This window comes from Solanum stenotomum, unplaced genomic scaffold, assembly GCF_019186545.1.
Source record: "Solanum stenotomum isolate F172 unplaced genomic scaffold, ASM1918654v1 scaffold33337, whole genome shotgun sequence".
NCBI classification, from domain to species: Eukaryota; Viridiplantae; Streptophyta; class Magnoliopsida; order Solanales; family Solanaceae; genus Solanum; species Solanum stenotomum.
In genome coordinates this window covers 9179-25414 of record NW_026032402.1, presented here as the reverse complement: position 1 = coordinate 25414, position 16236 = coordinate 9179, and the positions used below count along the sequence as shown (strand labels likewise).

Genomic DNA, 16236 nt, shown 5'->3' with positions numbered 1-16236 from the left:
AAGCAAGGTATTTTAGTGGAGAAGGGTAGCCCATTAGAACAAGAAAAAGCAAAAGTTTTAGGTCTGTTGAGAATGGGAATCAAACTAGCTAGAGAGTTTAAATATGAAAAAGTAAACATACAAAGAGGATTCAACCTCTACTATATATTACTACTATAAAACAATTAATATTAACCAGTATAATTTTCCGCCGAAGGGTTTCAAATGAAATGGACCAAACAGATTCTTGTGTTACTTCATGAGTAAAACAAAAATGCAATCATTTTACAAAAGAGGAAAAGTCATTGCTTCACTCTTGTCTCAAGAATAAAGTATTGCTGGGACATTCCATTTCTTCTTTTCCTTTATATATATGTTTTGCTTTGTTGATTAAAGTATTTGTATTTGCCTTCAATTTTACTTATTCTTTGTTACTACTTTTTCTTTTTGCTCTGCTATAAATAATGAAGAAATTGAACACTCAGTTTATAATTAATTGATCATCATTGAGAGCATTCTAATCACAAATATTTTTATTTATCTCAATGGATATACTTTTTAATGCTGTAGGTGGCATTGTTGTTGAGGTGGGAAAGTTGTTATGTAAATGCATCTATCCAAAGATTGAAAATATTGTTCGTTTCTCGTCAAAAATTGAAAATGTAAGGGAGGAAATGGAGAAGCTAACAAAGTTTAGAGATGAAATCAAAGAAAAGACGGAGGAAGATGAGGGAGAAGGCTATAAATCAAAGCCAGATGTTATCAAGTGGATCGAGGATTTTGCAAGCTGGAGAATGAATGGGAAACTATGCAACAAAGCATTGCAACAGCTAAGACATTTGCGTATAAATGCTGTCCAAAATGGAGCGTTCGCTCTCAACTCTCCACTCGAGCACAGAAGATTCAAGATCAACTTTCTAGGCTTAAACAAATCGGAGAAAGCTTTGGATCAAATTTGATGGTAGAAAATTACCAGATGAAAAGAGTTGAGTTCATCACAGGACCATCAATACAAAGCCAGTCAACAGCAACAAGGAATCTTAACAAAATCTTGCAACTGTTACAAGATGATAAGGTAATGTTGGAATTAATCCAAAATTTTATTTTACGATTTCATCCTTGCTAATTCCTATCTAATTAGATTTTATAGTCAAAAGTAGTTTTGTTTTTCCTATTATACTAAGGAGGTTAAGTGAAGATTAATGTCACCACCCATTTTCTAGTCATCGAGTGAACCAGCTTGACTTTTATATGTTCCTTTTTCTACAAAAAATAAAATAAAATTCAACCACAAATGCATGCAACACAATAGTTTTTTCTTAAAAATCTAATCTTCAATTTCAACCATATATATATCAGAGCTTCATGTTGAAACCCTATATCGTGACAATAGAAAAAAATAATATTCAAACTATGAATATATGTTGTTGATGGTTGTGAGAAATTTCACCTAAATCTATGTACATGTAAACATACTAAAAAGCGAGGGAACAAAAATATCGGTGAAAAAAAGTCCTTTTGCCATATTGAATAATCTCAATTACAATTTATAATATAGAATAATCTCAATTACAATTTATATACATAGAGATAAACTCTAATAAAAAGTCCTTTTGCCATATTGAGTTTCTTCCATTCTACTTTGGGAAACTAGAACACAAAGGAGATATAAATAAATCTTAGATGGTCACTCAACTAAGAGCTCATTTCACAATAACTTTCTTTATAACCTCAAAGTAATTGACTTTCTTTTATAATTTTAAAGTCATCCAACTATGAATATTTTACCTACAAAGTCACTAAAGCCACTCAACCAATTTAAATGATTTTTTTAATTAAATTTTGTTGAAATGCAATATTTTTGTTTTAAACTATTTTCTTTAAGAAAAAATAATAAGATGTTCATTTAATTATTTTAATAAATTTTGTTGAAACACAAATTTTGTTTTGAACTATTTTTAAAAAAAATAATAAGATACTCATTTTAATTATTTTATAAATTTTATTGAAATGCAACTTTTGTTTTAAACTAATTGTTAAAAAAAATTTGTTTCAACAAAATTTATTAAAATAAACATAATATTATTTTTGAAAATGTTGTGTTACTACATGTAAATTGAATTCTTAGGAAAAAAAAGAGTAGCTAATTTTATTGGTTCGTTAACTCCATATTTATTGTAATTTGGAAATGAGTTTAGAACATTATGTACATGTAAACATACTAAAAAGTGAGGGAACAAAAATATCGGTGAAAAAAAGGCATGGGTAAAAGAGATGAAAGACAAGAATTGACAAGCAAAGCATGAGTTTGGTCACCCGTAGGACTTATATTTATAATATACAATAACTCCATATTTATTGTCATTTGGAAATGAGTTTAGAACATTAACTTTGAATATAAACTGGGACAATTGAAGAGTACTAACAATATTGAGGTTTACATAAAGTTTTAGCCAGTATAGTGCTAGTTGGGTTGGTGGGGATTCAGTATTTTCAGTTTAAAGCTATATTTCAATAACATTTAATAAAATAATTAAGTGAGTATTTTATTATTTTTAAAAAATTAGTTTAAAATAAAAGTTGTATTTTAACAAAATTTAATAAAATAATTTAAAATGAGTAGCTTATTTTTTTTAAAAAATATTTTGAACAAAATTGTATTTCAATAAAATAAATAATTAAAATAAGTATCTTATTACTTTTAAAAAAATTAATTTAAAACAAAAATTGTATTTCAACAAAATTCAATGAAAAAAATCATTTAAATTCGTTGTGTGACTTTTTAAGTTAAATATCCATAGTTGAGTGACTTTGTAGAATATCTATAGTTGAGTGACTTGGAAGTTATAAAAGAAACTTGAGTGATTTTCTATGAGAAGAACTCTTAGTTGAGTGAGTTTATGTGTGAAGAATACTTAGTTTGTAGAGAATAACAGAAGAAAAATATAATCGGAAAACCTTCTGCTAGCCCACGATCGTTAACTAATCGGAAGATTTAATTAACTAAGAGGAAGTTAGAAAGGAGAAGACCTATTTTGAAAAGAAGAACTTGGTTATGGAAGAATACTCTTTGATTTGGGTTGTTTACAAATGACAATGACCACCCCTATTTATGTTTTATGTTGTGTCGAAAAGATGAAAACGAAAATCCAAAAATAAAGAACATCAAGTTTAACGTGGAAAAATCCTTCAAACCGAAGGTAAAAACCACGGGATCGACAAGATCCGAATTGCTTCACTATAATAATAAGAGGGTTACAAATATTCTCCTAATTAATGGCTACACAACAAGTGCCAAAAGTGAAGAAACAATTGCCACACCAACAAAAGATAAATAGAAAGAAAATCACCCAAACCCAACTATTGTTCGGGATCTAAATCCGATCTCCACCGTTCAAATCAAACGCCGAGGTGTTGGGAACACTCAGTCAAAATTTCAGTCCGATCCAACAGTTAATTAATCAAGTAACGCAATCTGAAGGTTGCTAGTCGGAGAAAAAAACTACAGCAAAAATAACTTTTTCTTCTCTCCTCTCTCTTGTTGAAAGCTCTCTAAAAAAACCTATCTTATGTCTTAACGTCTTTCAAAGACAATACTAATGTACAATTGAATAGTTCTCTCAACCCGTCTTATTTATAGAGTTGTGCTTTTCCTTATAAAGCTAAAATCAACTCCAAATAGAACTACAATTCCAATCCTTTTCCCAATAGAAATGGAAACCAAATTAAATAAGGAGAATAGTTCCAATTCTTTTCCAAATAGGATTAGACCATGGACCTTTGACTAGAACATGGGTCATAGTCCAACAAATTTCCCCTTCAGCCAGGGGGCTAAATGGACTTCAAGTGGAGGAACTCTTAACAGGCTTCATGCCTGCCACATTTCTATAAAACTCATACTTGTCTACGATCACCACTTTTGTAAGCATATCTGAAGGATTGTTATCAATGTATATCTTCTCAACCTTAAATAATTTCTCTTCCAGGGCCATTCTAATCTAATGATACTTTCTACTAATATGTTTGGACTTATAATGAAAGGTAGAGTGCTTGGTGAAATAGATAATACTTTGATTATCACAAAATAAGACAAATATTAATTGTTCAAAGTCGAGATCTTTGATAAACTCCTTTATCCAAAGCAATTCTTTGGCACCTTCAATTATGGCAATATATATATTCAGCCTCTGTAGTAGATAGAGCTATGCACTTCTGTAGTCTTCATTGTAAAGAAATAAGCCCCCCTCCAAAAGTGATCAAATAACCAAAAGTTGATTTTGAATTGTCAAGATTTCCTCCTAAATCAGAGCTTGTGTAGCATACAAGTTCAAGCTTTCCACTACCAAAGCATAACTCCATATCTAAAGTACCCTTCAAATATCTTAATATCCATTTCACTACATTCCAATGATCTTTTCCATGATTGGAAAGAAATCTGGTAACGATACCAACAACATATGCAATATATATCTGGTCTAGTGCAAACCATAACATACATCAAACTACCAACCGTAGAAGAGTATGGAATACATGAAATCTCCTTCTTCTCTTCATTAGTAGATGGACTCTAGGTCATACTCAACTTAAAGTGTTTAGCAAGAGGCGTACTAACCACTTTTGCATATGTTATGTTGAACCTCTTGAGTACTTTCTCAATATACTTCTTCTGGGATAATGATAACTCATTTTTGTGTCTATCTTGATGAATTTGTATTCCTAAAATCTTCTTTGTTGGCCTCAATTCCTTCATCGCGAACTCTTTGCTCAACTCCTTCTTGAGGACTGCAATTCTAGATTTATTTTTGCCAACAATTAGCATATCATCCATATAAAGTAGTAAGATAGTAAAATCATCAGAGAACTTTTGAAAGAGAATACACAATGATCAGAAGAAGTTTTTTTTGTATTCCTGATTTTCAATGTTAAATTCAAACTTCAAGTACCATTGCCTTAGAGCTTGTTTTAAGCCATACAAGCCCTTTCTCAATTTGTATACACGATTTTCTTTTCCTTCAACTACTCGGCCTTCAGATGTATATCTCTTCTTCTAAATCACCATGAAGAAAGACACTTTTGGCATCCATCTGCTCAATCTCTAAATCTAGACTTGAGGCTAAGCCTAGAACCATACGAATAGAGGACATTTTTACAACATGAGAGAAAATTTCATGAAAGTCAATTCCCTTTTTTTGACCAAAACCGTTGACAACTAACCTAGCCTTATACCTAAGTGCAGATGTATGTTGCTCTTGCTTTAATCCGAAGATCCGTTTATTTGTTAAAGCTTATTACCTTTCAGTAACTCCACTAGCTCATATGTGCCATTCTCGTGAAGTGACTTCATTTTGTCTTCCATGGCTTCTATCCACCTATTTCTATGAGCATCTAACATGACTTCTTAAAGTTTCTATCTATATGTGATAATAAAGCTAAAATACAAAATATGGGGTGACACCCTTCTTATCAATAAATACTTATTTATTCTTATCAATTTTTTATGATATTTTTTGTTACATTTTTCTTAAAATAATTGTTGCCTCAATTTTTATTTTATTTTTTCTAGCATTTTTTTTTATAATTTTGGATTACTATTTATATAATTTCTCAAAATTTTGGATTCTTTTGTCATACTAAATACAATAAGTTTTATAATAATTACATTCAATATATTAAAAAATATGTCGTAGGAACGAAAAGAAAATTGTCATTTCAAAAAAATAACGGTTAGATTATAATTTATTATGGTTAAAAAAGATAAAGATATTATTTCAATATCCCATAACCACATTCAATACATTAAAAATTAATTGAATAACTGTAAATGAAAAAAGAATTACCATTTAAGGAAAATAAATATTTAAAATAACATAATAATTAAGGAAAGAGTAAGACATTATTTTAATATCCTAATTCGTAACTTTTGACCCACTACTCAATTAAACCGAAAGTGCATTTAACAATATTAAAGGGTTATTAGTTTAATATGTTTTCTCATTCTACAAATTATATTCAATTAAACTTAGTTTAAAAGATAAAATAACGGCTATATTTTAATTATTATCACTATATTTCAAAAAAATTATCATGAAAAAGTCTTTCTTACTCCTTATTTTGATTTTCATACTATTATTATTTTTCCAGTAATTTTTCAATCATTTTTTATTTTGATTTAAAATTTAATGTTTATTCTTAAACTCTGATGGTACAAATTAATGTGGAGTATAATATAATAAATGATGATTCTTCTACTAAATAAGAAGATAGAACAACATTGAAAGGTTGAAGTTTTTTTTTTTTTAAAATGGATAGGATGTTCTATTAAGGTATTATTACGTTATTACTCAATATTTCTTTTAATATAAGTTCCACTTGCTGATGCATTTGTTTAGTATTACATTGTTATTTCACATTATGAGATATTTCTTAGACATTTAAGGAGAAAGGTACACCAAAGTATATATTTATATATTGCATATTAAAGGATCAACTTCATGCAATAGAAGAATTTGTTATTAGCAAATATATTACTACTTATTTGATAAAGAATTTTAACTTTTCACTTTGAAGTTAGTATAGTATGATACATTTATGACCATTGTTGTAATTTTTGGGTACTTGTATCAATATTTTAGGTATGCATCGTTGGTGTGTTGGGTCCAGGAGGAGTTGGTAAAACAACATTGGTAAAGAATCTGAACAATGAGCTTCTAAAGATTAATAATGTGTCAAATTCTAAACTGTCTTTTGGTGTTGTGGTATGGGTTACAGTGCCCAAACCACCAAATATTATAAAACAAGTTCAAGCACAAATTGTGAGCAGATTAAGCCTAAATGTAGATAAAGAGGGAAGTGAAATAAGCATTGCCAGCAAAATCTTGGGAAGGCTCAAGCAAGAAAAAAGTTTCCTTGTTATACTAGATGATGTTTGGGATGCTATAAATTTGGATGATATAGGTGTGCCCCAACCTGAACCTCCCTCTAGAAGCAAGGTTATTATAACTAGTCGTTTTGGGCATGTTTGTAAGGAAATGAAAACAAACACCGAAATGATTATTTCCATATTGGAGGAAGATGAATCTTGGCAATTGTTTATCAAAACTGCGGGAAATGTTGCCAATCGGGAGAATATTCAACCACTTGCAAAGGATATTGCAAGAGAGTGTGGCGGTTTACCTTTAGCAATAACTGTTATTGGGACATGGAAGAACAGGGTCGAGGAATGGGTAGATGCTTTGGATTCACTTAGAATGTCTGAACCTTATGAAAAAAATGTAATAGATAACGTTTACAAGGTCATCAAGTTGAGCTTTGATTCTTTAGAATCTCCGGATAATACTGGAAGCAAAAGGAGAGGTGACATTAAAAGTTGTTTCTTGTATTGCTCCTTATATCCGGCAGCTATGTGGACAGATGATCTCATACGTTGCTGGTGGGCAGAGGGGTTCCTTGGTGAATTTGACACACATCAAAAGGCTTATAACAGGGGAATCACAATTATTGGGAGTCTAAAAAATGCCTGCTTGCTAGAAGCCCATGAGATGGATTATGAGGAGATGGATTGTGTGAAGATGCACGATGTGGTTCGTGATGTTGCTAAATGGATAGCTAATACCTTTGGGGATGACCACACTTGTGTTTTTCAAGCTGGAATTGGGTTGACAGAGATATCACATACTAAAGTATCAGAATCTGTCAAGAGAATATCTTTCGCAAGCAACAAAATTCAATGTCTACCTGATTGCTTCACGAAATGCTCAAATACAACATCTTTACTTTTGCAAGACAATGAATCCCTTGTGAAAATTCCCAATAAATTCTTTTTGTCATTTCCAGCTCTAAGAGTTCTGAACCTGAGTGGAACTGATATTAGAGTATTGCCTAGTTCCATCAACAAGTTATCTCAACTACATGCTCTAATACTACAAAATTGCCGCAGGTTGGAAAAGTTACCACCTATTGGTAATCTTTGCAATTTGCAATTGCTTGATTGTGATAAGACATGGTTACGTGGCCTGCCGAAAGGAATGGACAAGTTGACAAATCTGAGGCTCTTAAATATGCCTGCATCTAATTTGGGGAGCAGCATCGGCCAAGGATTTTTCCTCAAATTTTCTAGCATTGAAATAGTAGATATGATGCGTACCTATCTTGGAGCAACTTCTTTTAATGAGCTATCATCTCTACGCAATCTGACTGGTCTTTTTATTACATTGGACAGCTCATCAATTTTCAATAGAAACCACACCTGGATGGAAAGATTGAAACAATTTCGTATTGAAGTTGGGAAATTTCCAGTTTATTTACCATTCGACAAGTCAAGAAGGGAGATAATTGTCCGCAAGTGTGAAACTTTCAGTAACGGAGAGCTCTCAAGCATGTTGCAGTTTGCTTCACATTTGCACTTGCTAGATTGCATGGGTCTTAGTAAGTTGATTGCAAACCAGTGTTTTAATGAATTAAAATCACTATACATTAGCAAGTGTCGTTGTGATTTTGGACCAGTGGAAGAAGGAAGTGGAAAGATTGACCCTCTTCCAAATCTGGAATATCTCAAGTTCAGTTGTGTAGATCATTTAAAGAGTGTTTCTGATTTCGGTCATTTTCTGGGTCTAAGATTTTCTAAATTACGCAAACTGGATATACGCTATTGTCCAAGATTAACATGCCTTTTTAACGCGGTTGGTTCTGCACCCATGCGCTTGGAAGAAATAGAAATTTACCAATGTGTGGAACTGGTAGACTTGTCACTTGTCAACTCAGAAATTCCAAGGGTCCGGAAGTTATCTTTGGAAAGTTTGCCAAAATTAGCAACTTTTGGGGAGGCATAGAGTATGTGGAAACATCTTGAGGAACTTGAGGTGATCGGATGCTATGAAATAAGGAAGTTGCCTCTCTCTATTCAAACTTCCAACAACATCAAAGTGATTAGAGGAACACCAGGATGGTGGAGCCAACTGGAGTGGGACGAAGACAACTTCAAGTCAAATTTAGAGCATTGTTTCAAGAAATTAAGTAAGATAGTTAGGAGCTATCCACGTATTACTATTAGCATCTAGCATGACTTCTTAAAGTTTCCACCTGTATGTGATAACAGGATCATCAGAATGGTGGTGCCAAGTACAGTGGGATGACCACAACTTCAACTAAAATTTACAGCATTGTTTCAAGGAATAGGTCGAATGGTGGAGGTAAGATGGGTTAGCAACTTTTTTCCCTTTCTATAATTAATATTTTAGAAAATAAATTGTATCCTAATATAATTAATTTTTTTTTTATTTCTCAAATTAGGCCCAGACCATTTTTTACTCTATATCCGCTAAAAGAAAATAAAAAAATATCTCATTACCCACTTACCTCTCTTTCTAGGTTTTACCCCCAAATCACTCTTTTCTTTCTCTCTTCCCTTTTTCATCATTGTTATCTCCTTTCCTTGTTCAAGAAAATCAACTATTCAAATTTCCTACACTTTGTTCAAAAAATCTCACAATTAATTTAAAAGATTTTTCACTCGTGGGTAAAGGTAAATTCAGAGTCAACAAGTATTTTGTGAGATTTCTTGTGATTTTGTGTTCATATTCACCAAGTATTGTGTATTTCGGATTTTTCATCTTTTAAACAGTATTGTTCAATTTTTTTGTGAGTTTGTTTTCATATTCACTAAGTATTTTGTGAGATTTCCCTTTTTTATGTATTTCAGATTTTTCGTCTTTTAAACACTATTATTCAATTTTTTTTGTGATTTTGTTTCATATTTGAGATTTAGTAGATTGTAGTAATCTACCTTGACATTCATACATCATATATTGTTTGGTTTTTTATACATTCATATTTAATAATTTTGAATTTTGCTTATAGGCTTGGTAATGCACAAATGAAAAGAGAAAATAACAGATGAAGAAGAAGAAGAAGAAGAAAGAGAGAATTATAAAAGAAATTGCAAAAATTGTATTCATACTAGAATTGTATTTATATTAATTTTTATTTGTCAATTGTTTTTCTTTTACCCAATATTTGTATTTTTATTAAGAACATTGTATTTCTTTTTTAGTTTGTAGTCATTCCAATAGGTATACCAAATGAATTTATATTGCTTAAGCATAGATGTATCTTATTTTTTTTCACAAGTCAATTTGTAATTTTTTTAGAATATTGTATCCTTCATCAACAGATTGTATTATTTCCACTATGTATGCTATTTTTTACCCCAGAATATTGTATATACCTATTTGTTTCATATATATTTTTTAGAATATTGTATCATTACTCAACATATTGTATTATTTTCACCATGTATGTTTTTTTTTTTCAGAATCTTGTATGATTTCATAAATCATATTCATATGTAATGATTAGATTATATTGAGATAGAATCAGTAATATTTTTATAATACAAATAAAAGAAAAATGTATTTGGCAGTCATATAATACAATTTTGAAAACTGGTTACAATCCATGATTAAGATATTGATAAAGGAGAAAAATAGATATTGAAACAGTTGATCCAATCGAATGAGAAAGAGGATTTTGATATTGTAATTGATCAAAATTTTAAGTGATATGTTCCTTTTTAAAATATTCTCTCCCCGATTTTCTCCTTTTTGTTATTAAATAATTGTATTTTTGCAAATCAAACAAATAAAAAATACATAAATCAGATACATAACAAATTAAAATATTGACATTTTAAATAAATATTGAAAGTGTATCTAAGGAGTCCTAATAAATGTCAAAATATTGACATTTTGAAAATTTTCCAAAATAAAAGTCTTATTTGGACCAGCCCACTTTAGCCCATAAGTCCAATATTATGTGGCATATATAAGGCTTATTTAGGTCTTATTTTCAAAAACACAAGAGAGGAAAATCAAGAGAGTCGTTTTAGAGATTGAGAGAAAGAGAGAAAAATCCCCTTTTGCTTCTGGAAATTTTCTGCTCAGGTAGTCTGCTTTAAACAAAGATTTCCGCTTCGTTAATCATTGGATTGTGCTCAAATTTGAACTGGGAGTTCTCAGCATCTGGTTTTTGTAATTCAATGGTGGAAATCGAATTTGGTTATCTGTAGATTCTGATTTTGGGGCATGAATAATAGCTCATTTTTGGATGAAATCTCTCCTTCAATTCTCTAGTTTTAGTGCAATCTTGTGTTGTTGCTCGTTGTTTAGCACTTGTTTTGTGGCCAATTTTGGAGAATTGCAACATCTCACTATTTGAAAGAACTAGAATTAGAAAGAAAACAATTTTTGGAAAGATTAAGTTTAGAAAGTTGGCAAGTTTTGCTAAGTTTAAGTTTTGGGTCTACTTCTGTCACTCCTTGAGCCTACACCCTGGACGTGGCCGACACTCGGTGACCATTGCTGGCCCCAAGTGGACCCTTGGCCTGGCTTACTTAACTCAGCGGAAGACTTAACTCAACAGAATAAACTCAATGCATTAGTTTAAATGATAACATCTTAGCCAAAATGGCAACTTATGTCTCAAAACAAAATATCTGCAAATACATAGATGAGAGACTCAATAATAACTGTCTGACTGTCTATGAAGCCTATATAATACTAAGATGGATGTTGGGATAGACCCCACAACATCGTAATAAAGAAAACTAGGAAAGCGAAATAAAAGAATCCTCCGGAATGCAAGGAGGCTCACCACTGACTCTGGAGTGCTCAACTGGATCAACGGCGTGTTGGATGCTGATCCTAGTTACCTGCGTCTGCATCATAAGATGATGTAGGCCAACTGACATCAGTATATTGAATGTACGAGCATGCGAGTTCGAATGATAAACCACAACTTAAGCTTGAAAAGAGTAAGAAGGAACACTTACCTTGGCTCTGTACGACTCATGAATAACTGAACTCAATATAAAGCAATAAGGCACATGCAATATATAAAGCTTGTAAAACAGTGTAAACAACTTAGTTCGTTAAAGATAAAGCAATAACAAACTCAACTTTACTTGTATATAAAAGTAATATAACTTTTGTGGGAGATTCTCTAACCGACAACCACCACTATGAGCCAAAGTGGTGATACAATGTCTTGCCCACGCTGCCAGAACTGTCCTATACTTTGCCGTCATATAGAACGCTTAACTTAGTGGAGCCACTAGTCTATGCTAAAATATCTTAAGGACTCATCTAAAAAGTATGATCCTTTACTACCCAGGATGGCTACATGGTTTTATGGAGACTTGAGTTATCTGAACTCGCATCTCCATATCGGTGCTCAATACTACTCCCAAAATATACTTAGCTCATATGTTTGTAAAAACAAAACTTCTTTCTTTGGTTTGAGATAATTACTCAAAAACTCAGCTTAACAGCTCTTTTGGAACCGGTGTTCCCTTTTCTTGTTCAAATGCGAAAACATTTAAAAACTCTTTGGGAATACTTAGTTCCCTAATAGCTTTTTATGAGAAATGAACTCAACTCTTACTCTTTGCTTTGCTTGAAACTTAAGCCTTAAAACTAAGTTAAAACGTTTAATAAAGACTCTTGAAAACTTTAAGAAACTTTACTTTGGCTTGCTTCTTAACTTCTAGACTTGACTCTTAACTTCTTTGACTTTGACTCTTAATTGATCTTGACTTGGCTCTTAACTGATCCTTGAATTGAATTGTGGATCCAAGGATTAAGATTTGTGATTGGAAAGATCTCATGTTGTTTAGGAATGATTTTAGATAGCTAAACATGAGAAAAGATCGAAAATCAAAATACGAAGGTGGGTCCGCGACGCGGAGGCATAATTAAATTTTGGTTTCAAAAACGTCTTTTGAGGCAGAACACCTCGTGTCAACTCCGCGACGCGAAGCAGAAATTTTCAAAATCTGGGACCAAGAGCGCGACGCACAACCACTTTCAAATTTCGTCGGACGAAATTTCTTCTTCGTTTTTCATCTCTAAACCCTCTAATCTTCTCTAGTTCTTTCCCCAAACACTTAGGATCAATTGTACCCTCAATACACAACAAATCTAACCCGAAAAACAGCCCGGAAACATGAATTAAATCAACCCCCAAGCATCAACAACTCAACCAACAAGAATTTTGACAATTGTCCTTCAATAACTTCACTTCTTAACATGTAAACAACTCCAAATCGCTGAATTGGAACAAGTTGGTGTGTGGGTGAACTAAACCAACACGAAAAGATCTCACATACCTTAATAGGGATCACCCCCGACGAATTCCACTCGCAAGCTTGGATGATCTTGGCGAATTCTTGCCTTCTTCTCCCGTTCTTTCTTTCTTTCTCTCTTCTCCAAGCCCTAAGCGTATTCTAATTTCTAAAACTGACTAAGTTCTGAATTGACCCATATTAAACTCCTAAAATCGGATTAAAATAATAGGGTAGTGAAAAGACTAAAATACCCTTTAAAATCCCGGTTTTGGACATTTCCTTAATCCAACAGCCTAACTTCCAAAGGGCATAACTTGCTCATACAAACTCGGAATCGGGCAAACTTGATGGCGTTGGAAAGATCATTCCAAGGGCTTTCCAACCATATCAAGAACTACTCCTAAATCATCATGAGTTAGGAATTATGGACGTTTTAAAATAACTAAAACTCACTTTCTTAACTTAGAAAATTTCCAGATTTCCACATTCTTTCCAGAAAAAGATTATTTTCAAATTTTAAACTCTTTCTAGTCGTTTCTAGCTGCGAGATGTTACAACTTCAAACGACCATAACTCCTGGTACAAGATGAGTTAGGTGAGCTACAAGATATTAAATGAAAGGTCTTTGAATTATCATTCCAACGCCACCGAGTTTTCTAATTTTCGAGCTTGTATGAGGGAGATATGCCCATTTGAAGTCAGGTTGTCTAGATATGAAAAGTTACCCGGATTTAAGAGGGGTATTTTGGTCTTTTCATTACCCAATTAGCTTAATTCGTTTTTAGTAATTAAATTGTGGTAAAAAAGGATTTGGTTCAGTTTACGCTTTACAAAATTACGTTGTGGCTTTGAGAGAAGAGAAAAGAAGAGAAAGAAGGAGAAAAGAGGAGAAAGAGCCAAAGTTCGTTGCGTTGCGGATTTTGCCAAGGGTTAATCTCTACGAGGTATGTGAGATCACATAGCATTGGGTTCATTCACCCACACTCCAATCATAATTTAATTCAGCGTATTATGTTCTTGAAAGAAAAGTTTATGAGTTCTTGATGAGTTTTGTTGAAGTTTTGTTTGAATCTTGATTGTTGAATTTTGGAGGAGTTCTTGAGGTGATTTGATGAGGTTTAAGGTTGTTTTTGAGTAGATTCTTGTATACTTTGGTTGGGAATTCAAATCTAAGTGTTTGGGAAAGAAACCAATCGAATTTAGATGGCTTAGGGCCGAAAAACGAACAAGAAATATCATCAAAATTCTGGGGAATGGGGGTGGGGCACCGTGCCACTCAGAACGCCCCACATCAGAACCTATAGGTTGGGCTCTGGGGCGCCGCACCACTCAGAACTCCCCAACCCAAGTTCTGTAAGATGAGGTCTGGCCCCCGGCGCCACTCAGTACGCTAGGGTTGCCAGGACCTCTACCCTTTTCCACTTCTTTCTGTTTGAGTTTCCTCGAATCGTACCTATGTTTTCTAGTTATTTTCAACACTTAGACATCGAGAGATCATCTATAACATCAGATCATAGCCCTTGAATCCATAAATCAAATTCAAGGTAGAGTTAAGAGCCAAGTCAAAAGAGTTCTTCGAATCTTTTCAAAGTCCTTTACAATCGTTTTAAATTTGTTTTAAAGACTTAAGCATTGAGTTTGAGAAAGAGTAGAGCCAAGTCCATTTCTTTAAAAATGAAGTATGGGGACTAAGTACTCCCAAAGAAAAAATATTGTCACATTAGAATGTCTTAGAATGTCTGAACCTTATGAAAAAGATGCAATAGATGAGGTTTACAAGGTCATCAAGTTGAACTTTGATTCTTTAGAATCTTCGGATACTGAGTTATCGTCAGAGCAAAGAAGCAATATGAACAAAGGAGAGGTGACACTATAAGTTGTTTCTTGTATTGCTCCTTGTATCCTTTGGTTATTTCCATAGATGATCTCATACATTGCTGGTGGGCAGATGGGTTCCTTGGTGAATTTGACACATATGAAAAAGGTTATGAAAAAGCTTATAACAGGGGAATCACAATGATTGGGAGTCTAAAAAATGCTTGCCTTCTAGAAGAAGCCCTTTAGATGGATTGTGTGAAGATGCATGATGTGGTTCATGATGTTGCTATATGGATAGCTAATTCCTCTAAGCTGGATGAACACATTTTTGTTTTTCAAGTTGGAAATAGGTTGACCGATATATTGTGCGGTCTATCCCCATTATTTCATTATTGACTTCAACAATTGCTGCATGCAATTGTCAATGGTTGGCAAGGTTGGCAAATTGCAGTGGTAGCAAATGTTGAGAAACACCACAATTAAAAACTTTCGGTGGCACAACTTTGACATATTGTGTATGGTGTTGAAATTTGCAGTTGCAAATTTCTTCTGTAAAAGAAGCTCATTAGCTCATTTGTAAGATACACCAAGTTAGAGAGAAAAAATATATTTTGAGAGCAAAGTGAGGTATTCCATAGACTTATAGTCTGTGAAGAAAAATAGAGTGTGAGCGATATTTTAGTAAGGTGGAATCAAAAGAGTGTTATTCCTTTTGAGTGTGTAGTAGTCACTTTGAGTATTGTATTCGTGACTACACGGTGTAAAATTCATTACTATAGTGATATCAGTTGCTCCTCTTTGCCCGTGGTGTTTCTCTTATTTAGAAGGGTTTCCACGTAAAATTCTTGGTGTCATTATTTTTCCATTTTATTTTCATTATTTTGACCATATATGTTTCTGTGTTAGTCTGCGTTTTCCCAACATATATCACATACTAAAGTATCAGCTTCTGTCAAGAGAATATCTTTCGCAAGCAACAAAATTGAATATCTACCTGATTGCTTCACGAAATGCTCAAAGACAACATCTTTACTTTTGCAAGACAATCAATCCCTTGTGAAAATTCCCGATAAATTCATTTTGTCATTTCCAGCACTAACAGTTCTGAACGTGAGTGGAACTGGTATTAGAGCATTGCCTTGTTCCATCGAGGAGTTATGTCAACTACATGCTCTAATATTACAAAATTGCCGCATGTTGAAAGAGTTACCACCTATTGGTAATCTTTTCGATTTGCAATTGCTTGATTGTGATAAGACATGGTTACGTTGCCTGCCGGAAGGAATGGACAAGTTGGCAAATCTGAGGCTCTTAAATATGGC

General features: G+C 32.9%; 1 pseudogene; it reads left to right on the top strand.

Annotated features, from left to right (window-relative positions):
- The first annotated feature begins 524 nt into the window (after nucleotides 1–524).
- LOC125852275 (disease resistance protein At4g27190-like) lies at nucleotides 525–9181 on the top strand (annotated as a pseudogene).
- The last annotated feature ends 7055 nt before the right edge of the window (nucleotides 9182–16236 follow it).